An 11,297-nucleotide genomic window follows, 5' to 3' on the forward strand; every position below is an offset into this window, starting at 1 on the left:
GGGAATGTTACACTGGTGAAAGGGGGTGTTCTGTTTGTGACTGTAATTCAACTATGATCATGCAACTTTTTTGGGGGGGTCACACCCGGCAGCACTCGGGGGTTACTCCTGCTTTACGCTCAGGAATTGCACCTGGCAGGCACGGGGGGCCATATGGGAAACCAGGATTTGTACCACCGTCCTTCTGCATGAAAGGCAAACTCACTAACTCCATGCTATCTCTTCGGCCCTGATCATGTTACTTAAATAAAAAGTTTATTTAAAAAATAATCTGGCATTGCAGCATGTCAGAAAAACAAATAACTATTAATGGATGCTTATGGAGAGTAATATGCATCTGGAAGGCATAAAGTTTATATATTTATGTCCATTAGGGATTTGACTTTTTTTTGACAGCATCAAACCTTTCTCCAAAACTCCTACATTGGTGCAGGAACTCTGGGGCAGGTACAGTAGCAGTACTTCATAATTATATTCTGGAACAGCGGTGCCATGGCAGAAAGACAGATTCTTTGTCTGTGAAGGCAGGTGGGAGGAATCTGCCCCTGCTGTGAGATTGCCAACTGGAAGAGACTGAGAGGGTCTGTCGCCTGTGCATGATTCTCTACTCTCTTGTCTCCTAAACCTCTCCTGAAAGGGCTGAGAAGGGCCTAGCAAAAACTCTCTCCCAGAGGTGCCCAAGCTGAAAGGCCAAGGAAGACTGAGTGAATGATTGAGTGAAAACTGGTTACCAGCGTGCAATGGCAGAAAGGTAGATCCTTTTTCTGTGAAGGTAGGTGGGAGGAATCTGCCCCTGCTGTGAGATTGCCAACTGGGAGAGACTGAGGGGCCTTGTCTCCTGTGCGTGTTTCTCTACTCTTTTGTCTCCTGAACTTCTCCTGAGTGGGCCAAGAAGGGCCCAGCAAAAACTCTCCTAGAGGGTCCAGAAAGGCATGACCAGTCAGCTTCACTTCGCAGCTGTGCACTCTTTCTAACTAATGAACCCCACCATAACACGCAGGAAAAAAATCACACTACAAGCGTGACAATGGGGAAACCTCACAGGCAAACACCATGTACAGAGAATGAAGATGATAACTCTGATGACACAAAAAATGCCAACCATCTAATTCAGCTTTCAGATAAGGAGTTTAGAATAGAAATATGAAGGATCCTCATGGAAATAAAATAAACATATCTCTAGCTGAATAGAACACAAAGATAAAAATCATAAAAATTCAAACTGAAATAACATCTGAAAAACAGGGTAGCTGAACTAAAAACCTCAATGGAAAGCCTAACCAACAGGATAACAGCAGCTGAGGACAGAATCAGTGAACTGAAAGATCAAATGCAGAACTTCATACAGCAGAATGATTGAGAAAGAACCTTAAGGCAAACGATCATACAATGGAAAAAAGTACTCAAAGAATATAAACAGATGAAAATAGAAGTCTTTGATAAACTGAACAGAAAAAAAAAACTAAGAATCATCAGAGTCCCAAAGGCCCAGGACGTGGATCCCGAGGAAGAATCAAGTGTCAAAGACATCATCACAGAGAAACACCCAGAGCTAAAGACTACATGCAATCAATCAAATTCTGCATACCCAGCTAAAAGAGACCAGAAGAAAAACACCACAAGACACATCCTAGTCACAATGATGAAACCCACAGATAAAGATAGAATACTGAAAGCAAGATCAAAAAGGGAAATTACATTCAAAGGAGCATCCATTGATTTACAGCAAACATGTCACAAGAAACTCTCAAGGCCAGAAGACAGTAGTGGGATATTGTGACAAGACTGAATGAAATGGATGCTTCACCTAGAATACTGCACCCAACCTGACTCAGGTTCAGGCTTGAAGGAAGGATATAGCTACATGAATAAGCAACAGCTCAGAAACTTTACAGATGCAAAATCAGCCTTAAAGGAAATTTGTATAATTATACCTTGTCTATCAGCATTAGAACCTAGACACTTATTTTTATAATAATAATTTTTATTTTGACCAAAGCGGATTACATATCTTTCACTGTAATATTTTAGGTACATATTGATATTGAATCCAGGGAATTCCCACCACCAATGTTGTCCTCCCACCACTCCAATTCCCAATATGCATCCCATATCCCCTTCCCTTAACCCCCAGGCTGCTAGTATAAGTGGTCCCCTCTGTGTCTAGCTTGCTGTATATGGGTATCAATTCTGTTGTCATTGGCCTTCGGTTAGGTGTTTTAAGTCCAATCATTTTTATTACTGCTTAGTGATCATACAACTGTTTGGTCTTGGTACACTTCATTATTTCCCCCTCAATTTGGTTCATATTATGTGATTCTGTTTGAAGAAAAATAAATAAAATGGGGTAAAAAATCAAACAAGCAAAATATGGGCAGAGTCCTTCTAGAGGCTATAAATATTAATTTGGGAGAAGAAAGGGAAAAAGGAGGAGAAACACAACAATAATACAAAAAGTATAATCCAACAAAAAATCCAAAATGCACCACAGCAAAAAGACAACCATTACACAGTAACAACTGTCCTAAAATAAAAAAACAAAACATAGCACAAAAATATGAAAACAACAACAGCAACAACAGTAACAAATCCAAAAATTAAAGAGGAAAATATTATTTTGTGCTTCTTTTTTTCCCCTCATAGGTACAGTAAATATTGGGGAATTTAGAAAGGGAATTATCTTGGCCTAAGAGATACAGGATTTCTCCGCCCTTAAAGTATACTGTCATGGGGATAACTATAGACTTCATACATGTTCATTTACTTTCCCCTAGGTCTTTAGTGGTGTATGGAAAACTTCTGCTCCTTCATGGATGATGAAAGCTGACCTCTGAATCTATAGATCTTGGTATCTGCACAGGTCAAAGAATGGAGCCTATGATGAAGTCTTTCTTTACAGTTCTAGAAGTTCTGTTCCATCACTGTTGTTTTAATAAGTCTTCTGTAGTTGGTGGTCTTGGTTTTTGCACTGATCCTAGGATAAAGTCTAGGATAGAATCTTTCATTGTTTCCAGAAGACCTGTTCAGTTACATTTGTTTCAGTCAGACCTCTGGAATTAGAGATCTTGGTTGTTGTTCAGATCATAGGCCAAAGTCTAGACTAGGGCTTTTTTATTGGTCCCAGGATAAGTTCTGCCCAGTCATGGTTGTCACAGACAGTCTTCTGTAGATAGTAATCTTGGCTTTTGTACAGATCAAAGGATGGCAAGTCTTCTGCTTTCATTCTACCATTAGATGGTGAGGTAAGACAACCTGCTCTTAGATCAAGTTGTTGCCAATTCTTCATTGTCAGGATATCATCTCAAAACTGGCACATGTTTGATGTCAGAGCAGTATTAAGAATGTTCCTGAGGGAGTTTGGTTCCTGGAGCTGTTGCGGAGAACTGTGTCAATTCTATGTCTGGGAACAAGGGATTGGGTTTGGACGGTCACTGTCTATACACATGGAGTCTAAGTTGGGCCCACATGACATATATTCAAGGTGGGAGGCGCCCTGTATATTAGAACCTGGACACTTTTGTCTAAGATAACCACAGGAAGTGCAATTGATACTGAGTTATTTTCTAAGAATCTATGCATAAAGAACTTTCCCATACACCTCTGCTTTTCAGAAAGGATAGTTTAGATATTGGATTGTTAGAAGCTACAATTCAGTTTATCTTGAATTAAAACACCTACTAATCACATATTGATTTTTTTTTGTTATTAATTGCTTGCTTCCTTACCTGCTTACTGGATTTAGCTTCTGTTAAAACTTGCTTGTTTTATTGTAGGAACCCCCATAACTACTTTGGCCCAGAGATAGGTGCCACCTTCTGAAGTTACAGGAATTTCCTTAGTCAGGTCCAGAAAATGAGACCTCCTGAAAATAACCATTTTTTTTTTTACAATCATGTGTTGAAGATTAATGTTTTGTTGATTCTTGTAACAGGATCCTTAGATAACCTTTGCAGGTATCCTCCATTTATGATCAGCCATGGACATTTCCATTTTCAAATAACACTTGAAACTGTAACCTCTGAGTAAACTTATTATTCAAGACCAAAAATATGGCCTTCTAAAATCATCAAAGCTAAAATAATCTTACAATTATAACCATATTTCTTACTCTTGTGTTACTAATATATTTTGATTATCTGCTGAAGAATTATATACTCCATATATTAAAATGAAAACTGTCTACAGGTTTGCACCATGCCTTCCCTTGTGTGAAGTGCAATAGCAGCAGCTCGGCTGATAAAGAATCTCTTACTTGGGCCTGGAGAGATAGCACAGCGGTGTTTGCCTTGCAAGCAGCCGATCCAGGACCAAAGGTGGTTGGTTCGAATCCCGGTGTCCCATATGGTCCCCTGTGCCTGCCAGGAGCTATTTCTGAGCAGACAGCCAGGAGTAACCTCTGAGCACCGCCAGGTGTGACCCAAAAACCAAAACCAAAAAAAAAAAAAAAAAAAAGAATCTCTTACTTAAGTTTTGCCAAGTGCTTCTATCCTTGCCATAATAGTTACACCTATGGGATTTGCTTAGTGGATATGTTGAAAGTGATTCCTTCTGCTCTTTTGTTATCTTAGAAACTGGCAGGCAAGTTTTTCTTGATTGAGACTTTGCTGTATTACTTAGTAAAATATTGACCTTGTGAAATAAAAGCTGATCACAAAAGTATCTTGACTGAATGAATATGAAAAGAGCAATTCTTCAGTAATAGGCTTTCTATTGGGAACTAGTATCATCCATAACATCTTTTGTGTTCAACTTTGTTGGTTTGGATCCATACCCAGCAGTTCTCAGGACTTATTTATGATACTTTGGATCAAAATCAGATTGGGTTCATTCAAGGGAAGCAACTTACCTGGTGTATTATCTCTCACTCTCTGGCTCTTCATGTTGATTTGTATCTGTCATTTGATTACTTATTCAAACTTATTCAGTTCCAGTATAATTAAAATACCAGAATGCACTCTACTTTGTTTTTTTTTGTTTGTTTGTTTTGCACTCTACTTCTTACTGCAAGTACTTAATAGGACAGTAGGTCAAGTTAGACACAGCCAAAAAAAGCAATAAACTGATAATATTCTTAATAAATATATTGTGGAAATATAGGCACAATCTTTTTTTTTTTTTTTTTTTTTTGGTTTTTGGGTCACACCCGGCAGTGCTCAGGGGAACTCCTGGCTCCATGCTCAGAAATTACTCCTGGCAGGCACGGGGGACCATATGGGAAGCCGGATTCGAACTGATGACCTTCTGCATGAAAGGCAAACGCCTTACCTCCATGCTATCTCTCTGGTCCCTATAGGCACAATCTTAAGTGCTTAGAGAAATGATTTTTCAAAGTAGTTGTATGTTAGAGACCATTAAAAAGGTAAAGTCTACATCATATCTTCCTGATACGATGGGATTTGAAGATTTTAGATAATTCAAAGATGAAGATAGGTTTGAGAACTAGTGACATAACAGAAAATCTTTATGTCCAGTTTGTGATTAAAGGCCTTTTTAAAAAAGAAAAAAATATGAAAAGAAAAGGAAAGAGAAAGAGGAGAGGGGAGGAGTGGAGGAAAAGTGATTAGAGTAAAGGGGAGGAGAAGGAAAATACTTTGCCTACTGAACTATCTCTGGCTTCTTTAATGTTTTTAATTTGCTTAATATTTTAGTGTATTGGGCCTGGAGAGATAGCACAGCGGCGTTTACCTTGCAAGCAGCTGATCCAGGACCAAAGGTGATTGGTTTGAATCCCGGTGTCCCATATGGTCCCCCGTGCCTGCCAGGAGCTATTTCTGAGCAGAGAGCCAGGAGTAAACCCTGAGTACCGCCGGGTGTGGCCCAAAAACCAAAAAAAAATTTTAGTGTATATTAAATATATATGTCAGAAATAATATTGCCAAAAAAGTTCAGAATGTTCAATTAATTATCAGACAAAAGTCAACAATTCTCTTAACATATGAGTGCTACTTATCTAACATTCTAATTTACAGACTGGAGAGATACTACTGCAGATTTTATTTGATCTCCAAAATTCTATATGGTTTCCCTAATCATGAGTGATCGCAGGAGTAACCCTTGAGCTGGGTGTGGCCCAAAAACCAAAGAATAAATAAATAAAATAAGAACAAATTTAACTAGATCTTAATTTTATATACATGAATTTTATATATTAAATTTGGCAACCTTATTCATAGAGAGGGCAAATATTTATGTCAGTATTTCCTTTTAATAATGAATATTGTAACTACATTAGTAAAAACTCATATGCAAGAGTTTCTATTGATTTATGTAATGGTTCAGCATTTTAAAAAGACTTATTTTTGAGAGCTAATGAACTCAACTATGTTTTTTCCTTATTAGATTTATCCTTAACATGATAGCAAAAACATTTAATCACAGTGTAGTTTTAGAGTTTAACTGAGTGTCCAATGGGATTGACATATTCAATAGTTGTTTGCAGAGAAAAACCAAACTAACATATAAGAATATCTAAGCTTTAGGGTTGCCAAGGAGTCTCAAAGCCATCAGTGTCTTAGGCCTGGCCATTTATTCAATACAAAATTTGATGGGGTTAGATTTTTTTCTTAAGTTCTGTCAGAACCTTGTATATCTTTGATATTAGCCCCTTATCTGATGAGTATTGGGTGAATAGTTTTTCCCCTTCTGTTGGTGGTTTTTGTATCCACGCCACTATTTTCTTTGAAGTGCAGAAGCTTCTCAGCTAGAGAGTGCTGTTTCCTCATTGAAGATTCCTTTAGACATAATGATTTGGAGTGTTTTACCTATGTGTTGTTCTATACACCTTTTGGTTTCAGGTCTAATATAAAGGTCTGTAATCCATTTGGATTTGATATTTGTGCATGGCATTAGATGGAGGTCTGAGTTCACTTTTTTACATGTGACTGACCAGTTGAGTCAACAACACTTGTTTAAGAGGCTTTCCTTACTCTATTTTGCATTTCTTGCCTCTTTATCAAATACTAATTGATTATATGTTTGGGAAAATTCTCTGAGAACTCAAGTCTATTCTGTTGATCTGAGGATCTGTCTTTATTTCAATACTATGCTGTTTTAATGATTATAGCTTTGTAATAGAATTTAAAGTTGGGTAAAGTGATACCTCTCATATTCTTTTTCCCAAGGGTTGCTATAGTTATTCATGGGTGTTTATTGTTCCAAATAAATTTCAGGAGTGTTTGATCCATTTTTTTGAAGAATGTCATGGGTATCCTTGAGGGATTGCATTAAATCTGTACAATGCTTTGGGCAGTATTGCCATTTTAATGATGTTAATACTTCCAATAAATGAACAGGGTATGTGTCTCCATTTCCTTGTGTCCTCTTTTATTTCTTGAAGCAGGCTTTTGTAGTTTTCTTTGTACAGAATAATCACTTTTTTAGTTAAGTTGACACCAAGGTATTTGAACTTGTGTGGCACTAATGTGAATGGGATTGTTATACTAGCACAATTTATGAAAATAGTTATGTTAAGGCATAGAATTTCTTTATTTTTGATTATTTCTGGTACAGTGAAATAGACTTGTTTCACTTGAAGGAGGATACAAATTGTCCAGAAAGAGAAAAATAATAAAAAACAAAGAAATTCTATGCCTTAATATAGGATGGAATCAATTCCAGGGTAGAGTGCTGTAAAGTAAGGGATTACACACCTGAGGTTGAGATACAGGTGACTAAACATCTACAGGCATACATATCATTACCCCCAGGAATCAGAATATTGTCTCAGAACATTTTGTCTTTTCCCAGCTGCTTTCATTATAACACTGTTATTTTTTCCTAGAAAAAGTATTTCATTACTATATTTTGCTCCTGAAAACAGTTTAACATATACAGATATGACATATACAAAATACAATTACTTAATAAGTTTATACAATAAAGAAATATTTACGGGCTAGTTATATGGTACAGGGGTTCACTCTCTAGCACTGCGTTTTGTCCCATGAACACTTTTTCAGGAGTAACCCTGATCACAAAGCCAAAAGTTAGCCTGAGCATATCCTGGTATGGTCCAAAAATAAAAAATAAATATGTATTTGATACTAATTACATTTTCTTAGACTTCTTACAAAAACTAGAGTTTTTGATCATCTGACCTAAACAAAAGGGGATTTAATGGAAAGAACCAAATGTGGATAGAGAGCATGAAGAAATAGTCTTGTATTTGTATGTGTATTTGGATGAGTTAATTCTTCAAAGGATTAGAAATCCAATAGCAGCCTGATTATATTTTTAGGTGTATATGTAAAATCAAGCATCTACTTCTATCCATTGAGGATTCCCCCAAATTGATATTCGAGAGGTTAGGTGAAGCTTTAAAGTATACCTATGTAGCTCTGGGAATTTGTTCCAATGAGGACTCTAAACTATTAATCAGAAAATATTGTCTGAGAAGTTTAGTTAGATGCTGATTTTCAGTGTAACACTGTTATTTTAATATAAATTTCACATAGCTATTTTCATTTAAAAATTCCTATTTATATCTTTATTTAAACACCTTGGTTACAAATATGATTGTAGTTGGGTTTCATTAAAAGTTTTAATTGAATCACTTGAGATACAATTAGACCATTATACCATAACTTCTATATTCATCTGTTGTTGAACCTTTGGGTTGTTATGTTATTGTACTAAATAATATGCTGAGTATAAAGTTACATGAATCATTTCAAAATCATTTTTTTTGGAGGTAAATACTTAGAAGTAGAATGGCTTGGTCAAAAGGGAACTTCATTCTTTTTCAAATGTTTTCTTTCTGCTAGCATCTTTCTACTAAGTGGACCATACCCAGTGCCTCTCAGGGATTAATTCTGGCTCTGTGCCCAGAAATCACTCCTGGCAGACTTGAGGGACATATGGGATGCCGGGGAATCAACCCAGGTCATCTGCATGCAAGGCAAATGTCCTACCTATTGTGCTATCACTCTATCCCCAGGAACTCTATTCTTAATTTTGTGAGAAATCTCTGTATTGTTTTACAGAGAGGCTTGGCTAGGTGACATTCCCACCAATAGTGAATGAAGATGGTATCCTTTCACCACAGTCACACCAACATCTATTGATTTTAGTATATTAAAAGTTTGTTATTGTTTTGATTTGTGCAGCCTTATAATAATGAACATGGTTTTTTTTTTCTTTATTTAACATGGGGCAACTATTTCTTTATTGAAGGTAAAACAAGAGGAGCGGTGGGTTTGCTTTCTTACCTACTTCTGCAATTCTCCAAGACCTTCTCCTCTTATTTTGGCCCCTCACCACCCACAGCATCTCTCTCTTCCTCTCCAGAAAGCCAAGGTTACTAAGAGCTAAGGGGGGATGCCAGTTTTTGGGGTGGGGAGAAGAGCTCATGAGGGCAAAGAGAGAGGCAAGACCTCTGGCAGGTGGAGGAAAACCTGGGAATTGGATGGGAAAAGAAAAGAGGGTCTCTGTCCTAAATCTGGGGGTGCAATGGGAGTCGAATAGGGTGGAGAAGCCAATGCCTGGATCATTGCACACGGGGCTTGGGGGATTCCAAAGTCAGGGTGTTTAAAGCTGGGAGAGCTGGCGAGGTGGATTCGGGGTGCAAAGGGAAGAGGTTCGAGACATGCAGCTAGCGAGGTCTCTCTCTTAAGCCACTTCTTCCTCGGCCTCCTCCTCAAACTCGCCCTCCTCGGCGGTGGCATCTTGGTACTGCTGGTACTCGGACACCAGGTCATTCATGTTGCTCTCGGCCTCGGTGAACTCCATCTCGTCCATGCCCTCGCCCGAGTACCAGTGCAGGAAGGCCTTGCGGCGGAACATAGCCGTGAACTGCTCGGAGATGCGCTTGAACAGCTCCTGGATGGCCGTGCTGTTGCCGATGAAGGTGGCTGCCATCTTCAGGCCCCGGGGTGGGATGTCGCACACGGCTGTCTTGACGTTGTTGGGGATCCACTCGACGAAGTAGCTGCTGTTCTTGCTCTGCACGCTCAGCATCTGCTCGTCCACCTCCTTCATGGACATGCGGCCTGGGAAGACAGCGGCCACTGTCAGGTAGCGGCCATGGCGCAGGTCGCATGCGGCCATCATGTTCTTGGCGTAGAACATCTGTTGTGTCAGCTCGGGCACCGTCAGGGCCCGGTACTGCTGGCTGCCCCCGGCTGGTGCGCGAAGCCCGGCATGAAGAAGTGCAGGCACGGGAATGGCACCATGTTGACGGCCAGCTTGCGCAGGTCAGCTTTGAGCTGGCCCGGGAAGCGCAGGCAGGTGGTCACGCTGCTCATGGTGGCCGACACCAAGTGGTTGAGGTCCCCGTAGGTCGGGGTGGTGAGCTTGAGGGTGCGGAAGCAGATGTCATACAAGGCCTCGTTGTCGATGCAGTAGGTCTCATCCGTGTTCTCCACCAGCTGGTGCACCGACAGGGTGGCATTGTAGTGCTCCACCACCGTGTCGGACACCTTGGGCGAGGGTACCACGCTGAAGGTGTTCATGATGCGGTCGGGGAACTCCTCACGGATCTTGCTGATGAGCAAGGTGCCCATGCCCAAGCCGGTGCCCCCACCCAGGGAGTGGGTGAGCTGGAAGCCCTGCAGGCAGTCGCAGCTCTCTGCCTCCTTCCGAACCACGTCCAGGACTGCGTCCACCAGCCCCACGCCCTCTGTGTAGTGGCCCTTGGCCCAGTTGTTACCTGCTCCGGACTGACCAAATACAAAGTTATCAGGTCGGAAGATTTGGCCGAAAGGTCCAAAACGCACCGAGTCCATGGTTCCAGGCTCCAGGTCCACCAGCACGGCTCTCGGGACATAATTTCCTCCTGTGGCCTCGTTATAGTAAACGTTGATTCTCTCCAGCTGCAAGTCGCTGTCCCCGTGGTATGTGCCGGTGGGGTCGATGCCGTGTTCATCACTGATGACTTCCCAGAACTTGGCCCCAATCTGGTTCCCGCACTGGCCGGCTTGGAGATGCACAATTTCGCGCATGGTGAGGGGCGCGCGGTGCGTGGACGCGGGGGCGGGGTTGCGGGGAACCTCGGTGGTGTCAGTGGCAGCGGCTGCGGAGAACCAACAGTCCCGGCCAATGAACATGTTTTATATGCTTATTTGTTATTCATTTTCACTTCCTGGAAGTGTTCATATTTTCTCTCTATTTTTGATGGAGTTATTTTGTTGTTGCTGTTGATGCTGTTGCCTAGCTTTGAGTATTTTATAGGGTTTGAATGCTAGTCCTTTAACTAAATTATTATATGCAAATATCTTTTCTCAGTCATTTGAATCTTTTGCTTTGAGGCAATTATTTTAAAGAAAATTGCTTTTTGTTGTTTGTCACTTAAATTTGTTGAT

The 11,297-nt window shown here is 40.2% G+C and overlaps 1 pseudogene; it reads right to left on the reverse strand.

The window, feature by feature from the left end:
* Positions 1-9,146: 9,146 nt before the first annotated feature.
* Positions 9,147-11,026, reverse strand: LOC126012228 (tubulin beta-4A chain-like; annotated as a pseudogene).
* Between the last annotated feature and the right edge of the window lie 271 nt (positions 11,027-11,297).

The sequence above is a fragment of the Suncus etruscus genome, chromosome 6 (assembly GCF_024139225.1).
Source record: "Suncus etruscus isolate mSunEtr1 chromosome 6, mSunEtr1.pri.cur, whole genome shotgun sequence".
Taxonomy (NCBI): domain Eukaryota; kingdom Metazoa; phylum Chordata; class Mammalia; order Eulipotyphla; family Soricidae; genus Suncus; species Suncus etruscus.